We start from the raw sequence: 16,790 nt of genomic DNA, 5'->3' as shown, positions 1-16,790 counted from the left end.
AGAGAGTAGCAGGAGAGGGGGGAGAACAGGGGGAGAAAATTGGGTGAGTGAAGGACAGAGTGGGGGTGAGTGGGGGAAAAGAGGCGGCAAGAAAGAAAGATGAGATTTGGCAAAAGACAAACAGAGAACAAGAGAACATGGGGGGAGAAATTGAGAGAAGCTCGAGACTGATTGAGCGGGCAGAATCAACATCAGGCCTTGTACTTGGGTGCTTATTGAAGAAAGCCTTTTAGATTATTTCTTACTGGCAAGCTCCTTAAGCCAAATCCATGGAGAGAACAAGAGGGAGAGACAGAAAACATCAGCGAGACAATGTTCCCTTTGGCGAAGTCAAATGACAAGCACATCTTCTGTTCTTTCTCTTTGCACATAAACACGCTCCACATCGTCAGCTACAGCTTAATCCCCACACTGGGATGTGTTGTGTTTTGTGTTAGTGATAGATTTGTGATGATGCCTGAATAATAACAGTGGCTGAGGTTGAAGGGAAGCCAGTCAGTACACAGAATGTGTTTTTTAACAAGGCGAACGCTGCCAGTGCTTCATCAGAAATGCTTGTTGGATGGTTGAATAGCACCTTTCCCACGTCATGGTTGGGATAGCTTTTTATCAGTCTTCACGCAACTGTTTCTGTCACTCTTCATGAACGCCTTCCAGGAGAGACTGTCTGAAAATGTGCACCAATGTTTAAATGTCTATCGCATGTTGCCCCTTCCTATGACGACTTGCTTTTTGGTCTGAGTCTATAGCCATGCTAGTGGCTCTGTAAGACTGTACCAAAGTACAGCATAGCTTTGAGCCTAACGCTAACTTCAGCATCCTAAACAGGTATAATTTTACCATCAAGTGTAGCGTGTTAGCTTGCTAACAATGACAGATCCAAGCAACGGTCGATCATGTAACTGCCTCTGACAGAACGACTGTGGTTAAAAGTGACATTAAAGAATAAAATGGTCACTACGAACAATGTGGTTGCAAAATAAAAACAAACAAAGGTCAAGGGATGAAGGTTTTTACAATTCATGCTCTGGGGACCATTAATGCGAGTCCAACATTAAATGGAAATACATCCAGCAGCTGTTCAGACTTTGCTAGCATGGCTAAAACCACACTACCTTTTGCAGTTCTTTTTAAATGATCTGAAATGAATGTTTTGCTGTGGAAATGGTGGAGGCTTTATTTTCTTCAAAATCCATTCCATATAGAAGTGCCTTTGAATTGCAGACACATAATTTCTAAACAGTAGAGGCGACCACTTCAATTCTCTCCAGGCTTCCGCCAGAAATCAACAGTCAAGAGGTTTCTACTTATTTTAGCAGGCCTGTACTCTTAGTCACTCATGCGGGCCACTGAAGAATACCTCAATCGGCACTGAAAAATAAAAAAGCAATTTGGATCATAAGCACTCCAAACACTCTGAAAGGTTGTTGTTCCCTTTCTTCTGTTGGGTGAGTGATGAGTGTGTGTATTTACGTTTACAGTTTAAACCAGTGGGGGGTAGGTGTGTGTGTGTGTGTGATTTTCGGTACAGGGGGAAGCACTCTGTCAAAATATCACTCCCTCCTCTTTATTTGCATTGCATCTGCATTCATATTCTGCTCAGGGAACTCAATGTGCTTTTGCAACTCAGCTGTTCATTTACATAAGACGCAGGCTTCCTCCTTGCCAAATTAATTTGATGTTCCGAGGCGAAGCCCTAAAGCACCTCCACTAGACAATAATCACAGCTTCCTGCAGGCCTGACTGGCCCGACCTGCAGGCTTCACAACAGCCGCGCTAACCAGGGTGTCCTACACACTTTTGTTGCTGTTACAGAACTGCAGTTTTAGGTTTTCCACAAAGCCCCCCGTGCCGCTGCTTTGTGCTTAAGCGCGGCGCCAATTACTAGCATAGAGCCGAGGGAGCCGGGCGATCCAGCAGGTTTGTTTGGACCGCAGCCTATTTTGTGTTCCTGGTTTTATTGGATGACAGTTTATTCTGCTGCAGTGTGCCACTTAAGAGTTTTTTTCCTTCACACTAAAGATAAAAGAGAGAGCCTCACTTCATCAGCATGACAAACAAGCAAGATTTATGAATCCAGACGAGCCAGCATCTCTCAGAGTTCCTGTATATTTCCAGTAGTAACCCCTTCCCAAAACCCTCTGCTCCCCCCCACCCCTCCTCACACCCCCACCGGGAGTATCTCAGCCCGGAGAGCTTTGATTCTGCCAGCGCCAGAGCAAAAAGACCAAAAGAGCTGCCTGCACGATGCAATTAAGCCGAGACGCTGTCACGATTGGAGACAGAAGGAACATTAAAGGCTCCTCAGCACCACAGAGGAATATGTACAAGCTTGTTTAAAAAGCTTGTCAGCTTTCATCAACCAGTTGCAAATGCTACTGAGGTGGACAGACAGACAGGGTGGTCTGTGGTGATTAGTATAAAAAGAAAAGGACCTACAGTATATGGATACACAGTAGAGAGACTGTGAATGAGGCAAATACTCTGTTGATGACATACAGTCATGAAGGACACATTAATCACTCCTATCATTAATATAATCACAATGCATTTGCCATTTTTTGAATTTATCCAGGAAAGATTTTCTGTTCTTCCTCTTTCAGATGCATTACATTCATACAGATAGGACTTTAGCCATTGTTGTCTGCTTGCTGCAGACTGATTGAGCAGCTGTACTGGTTTTGCTCAAGGCCAACTCACCAGTGTCTTTACTGAGGACACTGATAATTTCACATTGGTTCAACTTGCCCAGACTCTCACCCTTTAAACTGCGAACCGTGTCGGTTTATTTAGGCTTGATAAGTGACCTGAAGGAAGACTGAGTCTCTTGCACAGGGTTTTTACAAAAATGATCAACTAACAAGAGAAGCTATAAGATGATAATGGCTACTTTCTCAGAGTAATGAAACCAATAAACCTCAAGCATAAGCCAACAGAGTTAGGAGTCCAATTACTTCCACAGTGTAAAAATGATTCATGGTGTGTTAAGGTGCTTTGTGTGGAAAACAATATCGACGACATGGCCAAACAGTTAAAATCTAAATGAGCTCTGATCTTGCAAATGGATGCCATTACCCCTGTCGCTGAACCCTAACCCTTGTCGGCTTTACAGCCACATCGCTGCATTTAACAAACACAACATAAGCTAATGAGCTGATACGCCCCCGCACGCAACACAGCAATAAGATCAATACATACCAGATCAATATAACATTGCTCTGATAGCAAAAATACCTCCAAGCAATTAGACAGCGCTCGAGAAGGCGCCGTCCTCATTCATACCAATTATGACTGGGTCAAATGGGCTTAATTGGGTGTCTAGTTGGTTGATTATCACTAGAGCAAGTGAATCACCTCGTTTATCATACTGATAGAAGAGAGGTCCCTGGTTAATTCTGGTTGCGTCTGCGGTGATAATTGAGAAATTAAAAAGCAAATAAGCAGTAATATTGTAGTCAGTGTTTCAGGATAAGTTGTGAAGTGATTAGTGGGAGGAAGAGGCAGAAAGGATGTCCAGTTCTGATTAGACCCGGCAAACAGGAATGTTTCAGTGATGACTGGGAGCGAATATTAATCAAAGACAATGGAGAAAGTGGATGCCAAACTTTTTTGAGTGTATCCTGACTTTGGTAGATGGATGAGAACATGAAAGAGGTTTAAATAGCACTGGTGGGGGCTACAGGCCCTGAGGGATTCTGCTTACACATAAGTAATGTGGTTGTCCAGCTTGGAGCACGAAGAAGACTGACTCTGAAAAGCAAACACACTCCATCCACATCCACAGCTCAGCCCGGCTACCCAATTATCTCTTCTGCCACCAATCAGAGGAATCCTCTAGAAAACAATTCAAACCTTGGACTTGAAAAAAGAAATGAAACCATTAATTCAATATTGTCTTGACTTGGCTGTCATATCATACATAATATGTAAAGGCCTACTGTTTCTGTGACAGCAATGAAAATAGGCAATAGTGAGAATAAAAAGTGTCAGTAGCCTGCAGATTAGGCTCCAAGATTGGCTTTTTTGTTGCACTGCTGCCATCTTGACCTGTGGACAGGCTTTGTGGCTACATGTGCCTGTCTCTATTGGCTGGCTGTGACTGGTGACAGGCAAGATGGCTTGTTGTGAATATGTCACTCACACCCATGTGGCTGTAATGGCTTTGAGGCTCAGCTCTGAGGCTCAGAGAGGTCAAAGGATAACTGCTGGACTCGGCAATAGAAGGGTCTCATTCTGGTGTCAGCTCTCAACTGTCACTTCCGGACCAGTGCAAAACAGAATCAAAGCGACGGGTTCAGGATTCCAGATTCTCCACAGAGTGTCAGTCTCTGCTTTGTGCCGGGCGATGCCTCCAGATAGCCGACCGCTCTGAACAGAGAGCCAGAGTTTGAATAATTAACCACAATGGAACAATAAACACGCTGTTCTCATGAGTTCTCCTCATTCTAAAAATGTCAGAAGCAGATGGCGAGCTGCCGGTGGCCAAATTCTGGTGTAGAGTGAAAAAAGGAGGCGAGAATGGAGTGAAGAGGGAAAAAAAGATGAAATAAAAAATAATTCAAGGAGGGATTTTTTTTGGTAGGAGAGAGGTGTCGGATGAGCAGCTGACCCCGGTTTAATTTGTGAATACTTTAAAAATGCAAATTGGGTAAATGAGGTCCAAACTGAGTTACCTTAAAATAAAACATAAAACTGCTTTGAAATTGTCTTTGCAGTTACAGAATATCCTGGAGGTGACATTTTAATCTATCACTGCATCACTGAAGACAAGAAATAAGGCACAGGCAGTGACGGAAGGAACAAAGCAGGTGGAAAAACAGATATTTGGCAGGCAGGTGATCACACAGATGAGAGACCAACAGAGAAAATGTGTTGAGCTGAGAAAAAAATATGTGGACAGAAGGTCTTCGAAATTATTGAGGCAAGTTGTGGAAACGGCAGACACAGGAGGATAAACGGACAGCGGTTTGACCTCTTTCGTCTCCCTGTGTGATATGAAAGCAGAGGAGCCTACTGCTGTGAATGGTGGTGTCCTTTCTATCTATTTATCCTCAAGGTTACACATCATAAGCTGACCTCCTCACCTTTTTCAGTAAATGCAGAAAACCGTGGAAAGAGCGTGACACTTTGTACTGAGTTGTTAATGAAGCTACACTGCTCAGACTATGACCATGAAAATTAAACACTGGCAGGGTTTAAACTGCAGTGTTTCCTATCATCTTTCATCTCTTCATTATCTGAGCTACTGCCTCCAAAACTTAAGTGTTTGACCCTCAACTTGTGACTGTGGTGGAAAAACAATAAACACAGGACTATGAAAAGTAAAGCACCAGCTGACCTTTATAATTCTAGTCTTGCCAAAGAGCACCTGAGCATAACACACACGTTGCAGAGATCAAACATGTGACCTGTCAGCTACAGGAGAGTCCCTCCAACCACCGGGCCAGACTGTAGCAGCGTCATACAGAGACACGATGCAGACAGAGAGAACCACAGACGGGGCAGGCGAGGCGGCAGTAACAGTGATCGCCCTCCTGCCTCTGAGGGAAGCTGTGTAAGACTGTAATCAGATTTCACACACCGCTCGAGCATCTCGACCAAACACCCAGACTGCTCTGCAGTCAGCCGGGGCGAACTGATGCTGATGTGTCTTGAAGAAAAAGTAAAAGTGAAAGACAGAGAGAGTGGGAGAATGAGAGTCTGTGTGTGTGGATGGGTGGAGGTATAAGCATGTTAAGACATGCATGTGTGTCTGTGTGTGTGCATCCATGCTTATGTGCGAGTATATCACTGTGTATTTGTGCTCGCTGTGTACGTGTTTCTGTGTGCAGTTAGTGTGGGGGTATGCCAGTGTGTGTGTCCCGTTTGCTTGCACACCTGTATTTACTGTGTTTGTGTGACACGCTTGCTTTTATTTGTGCATAGGTGTGTGTATTTGCTATGTGTTTATCCTCTTGGCCTTCTACTTTTGTGAGGACCAAGGTGTTGCGTTTAAACTTTGAGAATGAGGATATTTTTATAGAGTGAGGGCATTTTGGCTGGTCCTCGCGTCTGTGAGGATTAAGCCTAAATTTAGGCTATGTTAAGCTTAGGTTTGGGGTATGAGTTGAGGTTAGGCAGGTAGTTGTGACTGATCACAGCACAATTTTATTTTTACCTACCTATAGAAAAGATGGCCAAAACTATAAAAAGCTGTTTGAACGTGTGATTTCCACTTATTAATAGGGTAGGGAGTACATTTCAGCATGTGAATAGAGTCCTCACAAGTATAGAGTGCAGTTGTGTGTGTATCAGTGTGTGTGTTTCTCTGTGTGTACCCGTGTCCTGGGATCGTGCTGTTAGGACGCAGCCAGGCTCTCTGTAATGGCCTGATAACATAGACCCTCCGGCCAGAAAACGGATTAATTAAGGGGCCAGACTAGAACCCCCAGGGGAGAGCGCCCTCTGCACCTCCTCTCCACCCAACACACATATACATACACACACACATACATACACACACATGCAGACCCTGGTGTGAACAAATAAAGCACATGTGCACAAGCAGACCTCATAAACCTGCAATAACAACCACAAACATTCACACATACTCACAGGTAAGCATGCCACAGAGGCGCGCACACACACACACACACACACACACACACACACACACACACACACACACTCTCTCTCTCTGCAGGTTCAAAACATTCCCAGACTGCCCCTGAGGGTCTGATGTCCTCTAACTTACACTGGCAGAGTTTGTACGACTCCGGAGGAAACACCTTTGGCACTTTACAGGGGCTTTTACTCGCCTGCCTGGGCAGTTCAACACACTCATTAAGTTCCCCCTGTTTATTGGACCAAACATTGTTTCAGGATGAAAAAGGCATGGGGGCAAAGCAAGGAAATGAAAAGAAATAAATCAAAAGGAAACAGAGCAAAAAGCTCATTCAAAAGCATGAGTCAGTTGTGTTTGTGCAGCCCTTAATCACAGTTATAGTCCCTCACAGAGTATAAAAATGAAAACAAATAATCCAGGTATCTCAGAAAATAAACTATTCATCTTGTACATAAAAATCTTTTCTTCGGGTAAAATAAACAACACAACAGAATCGAGGTAAAATCCTTTTACTGTTTGAGCAAATCAAAGTATTACGGACTTTAGCTCAAAACGAATCCTGTCATCTCTTTTCAAATCCTGAGAAAGGAAATGAGGAACTGATGTCTGTATTTATGCCAAATTCATCTGAAGATTACAGTCTTCAACAAAAAATAGCAACGCAACTGTCAGCACTGTTCAGCCCTTGGGGGTGTCCTGTATTAATCCTTGTCTGAGTGATTCGGCTTTCACCTTGTAGGCCATCGAACAGTAAGTAACACGATGCGTTCCAATAAAAAGGTAGCTCTGTTCGAAGACTGTTTTACAAGCTCTACTCCACAAGGAGGCAAAGAGAGAGACACTACTAAAACCAGATGACGATGACAAAGTTCCTTCTTACATACAGTACATCTTTTGAAAAGTCAGTGGTGTCAAGCGTTCGTCAGAACTTTCCAATGAAGCTGAACCAGAGGCTGAAAAGTGATATACAGTTTAGAGTATCTGGTTTCTGGATTATTCTGTGCGACTGATTCTATAGATAACGTATCGAATGGCTCGTTGTTACAGACCCTGGAGTTGATAGCCGACACAGTGTGTCCTTACTGACCAGGCTCATTTGTTCTCCTGGACGACTGTGTTTTGTTTGATGTGGCTTTCTGTGCGGTATACGCCTTGTCTTTCTTTCCTCAGAGGGGGGTTTGAGTTTCCTCCGGGTTCATGGGAACAGCACCGCTCGGAGGGCAACGCCGGGACATAAACACAACGCCTGAATTTCCAATCAGAACTATGGTCTGACACCAGGATAGACCAACATGCCAAGCTGCATCTGTCATGTCAGGTTTCAGGTGAGACAGCAATACGTGGAAGATTAAAAACAGTCAACATGACATCAAGTATTGGTGTATCCCCATAATTCACTCTAATCCCATTTAAAGCAATAATCTGATTATAAGAACAGTTATATAAAACTCTAATCTGATTATCTCAATCAGAACAAGTGATTGCCACAAATAGTCACAATTCCCATTTAGTGGCTGTTCTGGAGCTTTCAGTCATTTTATTGAGATTGTTTCATTCATTCATTTTTAGACATGCTTGTGTCTAAATGTTCATATGAGAAGTGATGCATATCTCTAGGTGAAAGCATAAAACTTTAATGTCATTTCCACTGGGCATAACTTCCACTTTTCAAAATCCTATTTTTGTCCTCCCACTTTCACAAATGTAGTTTGATTTATGACTAAATTCTCAGAATAGTGCCATCTTAATGTCCAGCTTCCAAAATCCAGATGAAAAAAGTTCTAACTTGATAAAATAGAGTGTTTTTATTCCCTGATTTTGCCTCTCGGGTCAAAAACTTCTGCCATACCTTATTTATGGATGTTTTTGGAGCAGTATACAGCCTGCAGGCACTACTCAGGCCAGAAAATATACCCCCACCTCCTCTGATGGTTTGCAGGCTGAAATGATTGATATGTAGTTACTGTAATATTTTCCTAGAAGGAATCCAACATTATATATGGTTGTAAAGGACAATGCTTTTAGTAAAGATACAATTATAGTGGCGTAGCATTTACAGTAAGAGTCAGGTCATTATTAAAGGCTAAGTGTGATTTTAATTACTTTTTACTCACTAATAAATACTAATGAACACCTCTAGGCTTTGGTTTACTATAACAGTCATAAGCAGATAATCAGCCTTAATGAAAAATCTGGGTCCAGCTTTGAATTTTGTCTGAACCTGGGAGGACTCTGCAACAGACAAGTTTATTCGACCATTACAACAACAACCAAACTGAGATGCTCTCAGTATTAATAATAAATAATGCATTTCGTGTTGTGCTGAACAGCAGGGCCATCCAGATACAGGACTTTGCCCCCATAATCTTCCTGCCCAGACCATTTTAATCCAGGGTCTGCTGGAATCTGGCCGTCGGACATCTACAAGTAGATGAAAACGTTCGCACCAAGGGCAGCTCCCTGGAGCCGGGCCCAAACCCCGACAAAACCCTCGTCCATCTGTCCTCATCTGGCACCAGCAGCCACAGACAGAACCGTGGCTACCATGCCACTACAATAAAAGCCTTTTTAATTTTTGACAAGGGATAAAGAGCGCTTTAGAATAAATTCTTTATCATTTGAAGGATCTTTAACATTCAGGGACAAGTCTTTGCTGTCGTACTGATGTCTCTTATTCAGCTGGGGGCTGATGGGCTCTCTGGGGAATCAATTTGACTCAACGATAGCAGCAGCAAAAGGGATGAGAGGTCATTTTCAACTTTGCACACTCCCTGTAAGTAAACATCACCTCTAATCTCACCTCTAATCTGAAATACTGTATGGTAGCATTGTGCTGCACATCAAAATCAATTTGGTCCCAAGGCACAATGAGGAGAAAATGCACCTTTGCACTAATGCATCAAAGTGGCTGAAAGTTGGCCAGTGTTCAATGTTTGTTTGTTAGTGTGTGTGTGTGTGTGTGTGTGTGTGTGTGTGTTTCTGTTGTGCTCATGGGCAGCATTAACCCAAAAGGGAATCAAATGGACAGTGTGTGTAAATGTGAGTGTGTGTGCGTGTGTGTTGTTGCAAGCTAGCCAGGGTCAAACCAAGAGGTTTGTTAACATGGAGCATTAATCTCGCTTGGGCTCACATCCACATTTGCAAAATCACACTCACACACACACTCACACACACACACACACACACACACACACACACACGTTCCTTCTGTGGTGAGCTGAGATGCCCACAAGTAAATTTTTAATCACCAATGCTCTAATACTCAAGATCAGGGTCGATCTTAAACACCGGTCACGACCTTCACTTATAGGCAAAGAGGCGACCTGCTGATCTCTGACACAAACATCACATCATCCCGTACCCCAATACAGCTTCCTGTCACACCAGCTACACAGAGAGGGGGGGGGAGATGACACTCTTTATCTGCGCCCCTGCATGTTTTCTTTCAGTCGCTCATGTTTGTTGTTTTCTTGTGCGCTCTCAACTTCTCACGTGAGTCTGGGCTTTGTGCTACTTTACTGTCCCTTTCAGTCAAAGCTTTAACTGCTGCTGTTGGTGTTTTTTTTTTCTTTCTCTGTGCAAACTGCCGCCCCTCTTTTCCCCGTCAGGAGGGATTTTTCTTCTTGTCATCTCTCATCACCGCAAGTAAGAATTTCATCTTAGTTGGCTCAGCAGGTTAAATAAAGGTTAAATAACAAATCAAGGTGAATTAAGACACTGATTCTGGCAGTATGTGAAAAATTAGGCTTGTGCGAGAGCTTCAAAAATTTTTTTACCAATTATTGCACTGACTTTCATGGATTATTGATCACTGATTTACAATGACAAACGCCCATGGCAGTAGTTACACAGAGTGATGAAAAATGACATATTTAGACTGACCAACACCAGATTTCAGCTAATGTGACTGACTGAAGGGTCAAATCCTCATGCTGAACACTATCCTACTGGCCTGTGATCCCGCAAAGCTTAAACTTTAAGGCAACATGTGCAAATAGCCTGACGGTGACTTGGACAAATAACGGAATTAATGTTACATACCAACATTTTGGAGCGTTTTCGCTGTAAGGGAAGCAGTACACAGTGCTGCTTTTTTGGCTCGGGGCCGGAAAACTACCATCTTCGGGGACACTATACAGCAGGCAGCCACAGAGCTGTATATCACAGTCTAATATTGTATAAATAAACTGCTTTCCCCAGAGTGTCGGTCTTTAAAGGGCACCCTGCGCCTAAAAAGACTTTTGTGATGAGGTTTAACACAGATGCAGTGAATCTCAGTCAGCACAATACACTTTATCATACTGGCTTTTTACAAAAGGCTTTGTGTGTGTGTGTGTGTGTGTGAGAGAGAGAGAGAGAGCATCTATTTACAAGTGTGTGTGCCACTGTTCTAACCCCTTCCCTAATTCCCTGCATTGCTATTCTCCAGACAGAGCACACATTCATCACTCGGTCTTGTGCCTTTCTTGTGGACATGCCAAAAAAAAAAAAAAAAAGAAAAAAAAGAAACCTTTTCAGGTCTGTGCTTGTAAATGACCTGGGTTTATTAAATCACCTCCCCTCCCTTATCCTAACCTACTTTCTGAAGACACAGAGGAGGAGAAACACGGACAAAAAGAGAGAAGACAGATGGACAGATAGGCAGGAGCGGTAATGGACTGATAAATGGCGGGAAAAAAAGAGGGGAAAAGCATTAGACATTTTTCCTCACTTTGTCCTTTTTTTTTAGAGCTGCAATTAGTGATTATTGTAAGTGCAGTCTTTAAAATGTAACAATGTAGTAAAAAGTGGTCTCATTCAGGTCCAGCTGTTTGTGAAATCCTTGTCATGACCATGAAAAATTAAAGAATAATAGATATGTAACTTGAAAACAGTATATGAAACTGTGTGTGTGTGTTGGAGGGGGGGGGGTCCTCCTGATTATTTGCTTACCAGTAACAAGTGCCCCTCACAGTTTCCTGGCGCCTTATGAATGATGTTCTCAGATTGCTTATGTCCAACCAGCAGTTGAAAATATACACTGTTGTGAATGTTTTGCATTTTTTGAGCGATAAACAATAAATTATGGATGGATTATTATGTCTGCCTGTGCCAGAAGAGGAAGACGCCTCCTCTGCTGCTTTTCCTGTTTTTTTTTTTTTTTTTTGGTCCCAGTGAAATGATTCTTTCTTGCAAAAAGAGCCTCTATAATGAGGGTGTTTGATGTTGTGCAGATTTATGATCTCACTCTATCTAAATAAACCTGACTTAACTTGATTGTTTGCCTAATTGATCAATGCAGATTCTATCAAACAAGGCGCCTCACTGTCAGATCATTGCTGCCAATTAGGTCTCTCCTTGCACTGACTTTGTGGCCCCTCGCTTCAAATCAGACTGTTATCTGATGCAAACACAAACCTGGCTGTCTTATTGACAAAATATTTAATTGATGTTGCAACACCAATCAGGGCACATGGAAAAACTTCAGCCAACTTACATCCAGCAGCAAACCAATCAGCTAATGGAAAGGAATCACATCTGCGTTGTGGAAAATATCGAACACACACGCAACAATTGGAGTTACACTACATCAAATGAAGCTCCGGATATAAATAGTTTGTCATTAATTGTTGCCACCCCATCTCCTCCGGGTGCACAAAAAGGGTTCACGCTGATAATTCCGCGCGGTTAATCTCTGCGTGCAGTTTAATTAATTTGCCGGCATAGGTGTTCACACACTCTTAATCTGACTGAACAGGCGAAATCAATCATCCCGACAAGCCTCGAGCGCTCAAGGAGACGATCACGATAAACGTCCCCCATCTCCCCCCTCCCAATCTCTCCCCTCCCCTCTCATCCTCCTCCACCACTACAACACACATAACACACACACACACACAACGCTCGTTACAGGACATAAACAACAACAACAAAATCTCCTGAGGAGGTCTCACACGGTGAAATGTGGGCCAGATCAGATTGGATTTTTTGGGGGGTGAGTGGGGGAGTCGTGCTGAATGAAATCACTCCGCCGCGCATCTTCAAATGGCACACATGTCGGCTATGAATACGTGTTCCTTAAGGAGAAAAGTGTCACCAGCCCGTCCATAAAATAGGCTTTTATCACAACAGTCCCCGCCACGGAGCAGAGAAGGGGAAACAAAGCGGAGCGCCGGCACAACAGAAACAAACATAAACGCCACTAAATGCCCTCCTGTGCCTCACCGGCCCCGTTTTCTTTTCTTTTTTTAATAACAGCACACCAGACATGTCTACTACTACTCTACTATGGGGATTAAAGACACCATGACAGGACAGAGATGCTGGTACGACACAATGGGAGCACACCGTCACCCACCTTTGTCATCTCGGAGCTGTGATGTGATGTGACGGTCGTGGCGGTGATTTCTCCCCCCGGACGGGCTCCGTATCCCGGCCAGCCTGCTGCCTGCCCCCGCTTCCCTCTCCTCTTCCTCCTCCTCCTCCTCTTCTTCTTCTTCTTCTTTATTTTTTTAGGAAAGCCTCCGTCCCTCCACCTCCTCACCTACAGCCGGCTCTCCTTCGTTTGTTTGGGGTCGGTAGCTGTTTGGTAATTGTTCAGGTGTCGCAGTCGGTGAGGCAGCCGCTCCGCTGTCTGTCTGTCATCGGAGGCTCCTCGCGACTCCACTCCTCGTGCAACAAAACGGGAGACGGTTGCCTCTCTCTCTCTCTCTCTCTCCCTCTCTCTCTCTCTTCAGTAGCCAATGCGCGCGCGTTTGTGGCTGTGATGCGTACGGCTGGGCTGGCGTTTGGCACGCGCACACGCACGCACACAGCAAGCACATATGGTTATCACACACATACACGGGCGCACATTAACGCGCATGGACGGTCCTAACGGAAACTCACCCATATGTGCCGGTTATATTCCTATAATCGGCTAATACTTCTGTAACATGGAGTGACATGGCGTGGTCCAGGTTAATGACACCAATGGGAGTGATAGCTTTAATGTTGTTAGCTGGTTGTTTCTTATTGCCACTGCACTGCGCTTTAATGTTAAATCATTTGTCATGCCAATAAAGCTAATTTGAATCTGAACTGAAACGTGATAGCGGACTGATATGTAAATTTGGAGCTGACGGGGGCACTTTTTGTGATTTGTGGGCCCCAGGCACACCCGGGAGTGAGGCCTCTCTCATGCATTATTCGAGACTCACCCCCTGTGTTATGTTAAAAACTGTGTTAGGATGTGGTTAGGCTCAGGCACAAAAACAACAATAACCCTTTTCTTAAGGAACAACCACAGTCATGGTCACTGATCTATCCATCAGAACCTCCTCCCCTTTAAATTTTGTGTCTAAATAATAACATCACCTGACTTTCCCCTTTGCTCCCGATGAATTAGGGTCATAAGACCAATAGAGAGCTTTGTCACTTGAATGTAAACAAATGTCGTTCCAGGTAATTTGCTGAAACTGTTGAATTTTGTCTCCTGCGGCTGAGAAAACAACCCGTGATGATGGCATCAGGGTCATCTTTAGGCTTGAGACTTCAAATTTGGAACAGAAAACATGGAGCAGAGAGGGTCTAATGGAAAGATGCTATTGAGCTTCATTCACAGAAATGTAGGACGCACTAAACTTGGAGTTTGACCCACACATGGGACTTAGAGTCAAGAGCTAAATTGCTGGTATGTCTCTTTAAATGCTTAATGTAAAGGCAGCCTGGTTGGTTAGAGGTTTAAGGCACTGACCATGTTATCAAAATATCCCCGGCTCAAGTCACACTATGGACCTTTGTTGAATTTAATCCAATATATTTCTCCCCATGTCTCCAGTCAGCTCTATACTGCACACTATCTAATAAAAAGCAAAAACATAAAGAAAAAAAAACATCCCTTGCAGTACGATTTTTTGGTCCATTTTTCATGCTCACACTCAGTTTCATAAAAGCTGGGCCCAGTTTGTGTTTGCGGTTTTATACTGCAACCCAACCAAATCTATTGTATTTTATTTCTCCTACAATATTTTGTCATATTAGAAACTCATTTACATTTATATTGACTTTACACATACGGCAGATTAATCTGACTCCTTTTCTTTTATGTGTTGGTTTATACTGAATTACTTCTACTCAAGTGGTCATTTTATTTTCTATATTGAACTTTTCTCACACAGTTCCGGTAGAGACTCATAATGACTCACTGGTAGCCTACTTAAAAGACAATTTATAGCTGGTGACCTTCTTGTGCTTTCTGGCTTTTACCTCTTATTAAATCCCACTACTTTTGTACTGCATCCCTCTGTAAATCTTAAATGTTTTTCCAGCAGGGCTAAGGATTCAGACAGATTGTTTGAGTAATGATCTGGACTCAGGGGTGTAATGATTTAATGAGGTATTGTGTTTGGTACCCACACTGCGGCATATTGCCTCCTCCATATGGGTCATTATTCCAGGGAGGAACTGTAGACTTTGATTAGGCAATGCTGTCTCTTCCTCCTATTGATCCTCCCTGTGATGAGCTGTAGAGTTTGTCCATAGCTTGTTAAACAGCCCACTGGCAATATAATTCATTGTTTTAAGCTTGTTTGTGGGTCAGCAATAATGCGTGACACCTCTCTGCTGAATAGACAATATTTGTTACGGGGCTGGTTTTTGATTGATTGGATGCTTTCTTTTGTCTCTCTCTCTCTCGCTCCTGTTGATTTGTGGTCTGTGGTTGATTTGATTGGAAAACACAGCGACAGAAACCTGTAAAAAAAAAACAAAAAAACAAGCAAGAGAGCGACAGAAGCAAAGAAGAGGAAGAAGAAATACACGATGTTTGTTCTGTCAGTGTAAATCTTCCATTCTTATTCATAGAAACTGACTTAAATAAACGGGTATTTATCTCAAAAGCAATCCAGTCTTAATAAGTCACTCATTGAGCGCAGTTATATTTATGATCCACAACATTATCCTTCCCTATAATTGCATTTATTGACTGATTCAACACAGGAATCAAGGAAACATGAAATAAGCAAAAGTGCAGAAGTGACTGCACACTCATGGGACACATTAAAAACAGTATTTGTTGGTTATATTCAGTGTCATGTGTTCAATGTGTCTTATTCTGAACTGTGTTTACTTATTTGAGCTATGTACAAGAGGAGTTTCATTATTTTTAGAGGTGTTTTTATGATCATTTTGCTTAATTAAAGGCTACGCTCAGGATTTTAATTTAAAAGCCTCTTGTGTGCTGAGACTGACAAAATACCTCCTTCAATATTTCTACAATGTTACAAAAATGTCTGATCGTTTTCCAGTGAACGAATATCACGGTCCTGTCCTCTGTATTTCTTCTAAAGATTGAAAAGAAGTGAAACCAGGACAAAGTCATAGACCATGCGTTTTTGCAAACATGGCCCCTGCTCTCTGTGTTCATGCAGAGGCGGGGGCCTCCGCTGCCAGACCCCCCCGCCCGGACACGCTTGGCTTCATCTTCCATTTGGGCTGTCAGGGTGCAATCAGCAGACATGGAGAGCGCTCGGGCTGGGCTGTGACATTACTCTGACCTCTGCGGGGTCCCTCACACCACTAACAGGCCCCGCCACTCGTCCTCTCGGGAGCTGAATAATTCAGCGTCATGAGGTCGTGGTTGGCGTCGCCGGTGAAGCACGGCCAGGGTCAATGGTTTGATTCCATTTGGGATCAGCCCAGCTATAAGCACTTGTGGTGTTAGGGACAAAGGCACACTATGTATTTACAACTACTCCTGTCACTGAATTTCATTCCTCTCTCTGCAACCTGACAGGTTCCAGCAAATCCTAGACAAATGATTCTTAAATTTCCATTTTATTTTATATACTACTTTCAATTTTGTCCAATCCAGTTCATTTTCACAGCCACTCAGTAGCTTTGGAGTGAATGAACCAATATATTTGTTTAACTTGTAAGAGGAACCAAGTTTAAATCCTTGTCTATTTGTTTGCCCAATAAAAATGAACTGATTCTTAAATCCTTTTGATGTTTTTATGTGCTGTTAGTTGCTCCTGTTGGCATTTTACTTTGCAATTTACAATGTAAATTTGTCACACAAATTCCTTAAGGATTACCTTTGGTTGTGTCTGATCTAAATTACCATGTTACTATTCCTGGATTTGAGTTTGGTGTTCACTGCAACTATTCATCACATTAACTGAAAAGTTCATTCATAGGCCATTGTTGTTTAGTTTGTACACGTTGC

The 16,790-nt window shown here is 43.0% G+C and overlaps 1 protein-coding gene across 1 annotated transcript in view; it reads right to left on the bottom strand.

Moving 5' to 3' along the window:
• The window catches only part of gal3st3 (galactose-3-O-sulfotransferase 3), a 30,281-nt gene extending 16,894 nt beyond the window's left edge, over positions 1 to 13,387 (bottom strand). Inside the window, exon 1 of the mRNA XM_018677190.2 lies at positions 12,942 to 13,387. The gene's annotated coding sequence lies outside the window, so the exon portion shown is untranslated. The remainder of the gene's footprint in view (positions 1 to 12,941) is intronic.
• Positions 13,388 to 16,790: the final 3,403 nt, after the last annotated feature.

This window comes from Lates calcarifer, linkage group LG14 (genome assembly GCF_001640805.2).
Source record: "Lates calcarifer isolate ASB-BC8 linkage group LG14, TLL_Latcal_v3, whole genome shotgun sequence".
Classification (NCBI taxonomy): domain Eukaryota; kingdom Metazoa; phylum Chordata; class Actinopteri; family Centropomidae; genus Lates; species Lates calcarifer.
The sequence above is the reverse complement of the archived record's forward strand: the minus strand, read 5'-3'. Positions and strand labels throughout refer to the sequence as shown.